Source organism: Oryzias melastigma, unplaced genomic scaffold (genome assembly GCF_002922805.2).
Source record: "Oryzias melastigma strain HK-1 unplaced genomic scaffold, ASM292280v2 sc01574, whole genome shotgun sequence".
Lineage (NCBI taxonomy): Eukaryota > Metazoa > Chordata > Actinopteri > Beloniformes > Adrianichthyidae > Oryzias > Oryzias melastigma.
In genome coordinates this window covers 1,020-2,767 of record NW_023418156.1, presented here as the reverse complement: position 1 = coordinate 2,767, position 1,748 = coordinate 1,020, and positions in this window count along the sequence as shown.

Genomic DNA, 1,748 nt, shown 5'->3' with positions numbered 1-1,748 from the left:
TTGTTTCGGATCGAGTCCTGAACCTTGCGTTTGATCTGCATTCAGGCTGCCGTCAAGCTGACTTTCTTGTTCTAAATCAAAGTTTGTAAACAAAACCACATGACTAAAGATCTCTTTACGCTCTTCACTATATGTCATAATCACTTCAACGCACCTTCATAACCATCATCTCGCCAGTAACCGCCTTGCAGCATGCCTCTGCCGTCCCAAAGTAGCAGTAAAAAGTGTTGTACCTGATGCTGATACAGACATTTAAATTTAATCAACGAAATATGAGTGAAGTTTCCCGACAAAAACTTAAAACTTTCAATTTCCACCATTTTTTCCACCTGTTGTTGCTTTGCCCTTCCCCTGTAATTCTTGGCTAATTCACCATTATCATTATTATTATTAACACTATCATTTAATTCTAGTAGCTTCTCTCATATGTGACAGACCATGTTGGTCAAAGAGCTGATTTGTGGTAGAGTATCCCGCCGGGTGTGGTGGCGCGTGCCTGTAATCCAAGTGTCATGGAGGCTGAGGCTGGAGGATCGTTGGAGCTCAGGAGCTCTGAGCTGCAGTGGACTATGCTGATCGGGAGTCCGCACTCAGTTCGGCATCGATATGGTGTTTCTGGGGGAGCCCGGGACAACCAGGTTGTCTAAGGAGGGGTGAATCGGCCCAGGTCGGAAACGGAGCAGGTCAAAGCCCGCGTGCTGCTCAGTTGTGGGATCGCACCTGAGAGTAGACGCTGAAGCACAGCCTGAGTAACACATAGAGACCCAGTCTTTTGATAAACTCTGTTCTTTTCTTTAGAATTCTCTGGTAACACACACTCCAACACTGACATGTTCCTGAAGCTTTTTTAAAGTCTTTGTCTAATTTTCACAGTGAAAAACAGTGTTTACTGTAGTTCCTATACTACCCCCTACTGGATTTAAATCGATCCAAATCACAGCAAAGCCTGTTACCTCAACATAAATTATTCTGCTGCAGCTGAGAATGTAATTTGAGAATCTATTTTCTTGATTTTTATTTTACTTTTTTGGATCAACAGTGAAACTAACAAACAAACAAAAAAAAGTGTGAAAAATAGTATGGTCATTTAAATGCTCAAACAGCTGAACTTTTATATTGATAAAATAATTGTTATATGTTTTCGTTGAGGATAAGTATTTACCTTTCATTTTTTTACGTACATTTTATAGTTATTAATTATTTCTTAACTTTAAAAGCAAAATCCATGAAAGAGTGAAATAGTAAGCATTTAAAATTGAATACATTTGACATGTTCTCTGAATCCATTTTGGGGGTCATGGGGTTGCTGGAGCCTATCCCAGATTACTGTTCAACAAAGGCTGGATAAAACCTGGACATGTCCCTGTCTGTCACAGGGCCACAGAAACACACTCATAATAGCATTAACACAAAAGGGAATTTCTGCGACAGACTGGCGGCCTGTCCAGGGTAAACCCTGCCTTCGCCCATCAGTAGCCGGGATAGGCTCCGGCACCCCTGCGACCCCGAGAGGGAAAAAGTGGATAAGAAGATGGACGGATGGACAAAGGGGAATTTTTAAATATTTTAATAGTCTATTCAGCATATTTTTGGGTCCCAGCTGAGTTGTTTCCTCAGAATACACACTGTTAATGTCTTCTCTTTAATGGATTGAATAACAGTAAACATACTTGACCTTTAAATACTTTGCACCGAGATTTAATTAAAGAAATGATTGTGTTAAATGACGTATCTTCTAAGTGGACTTG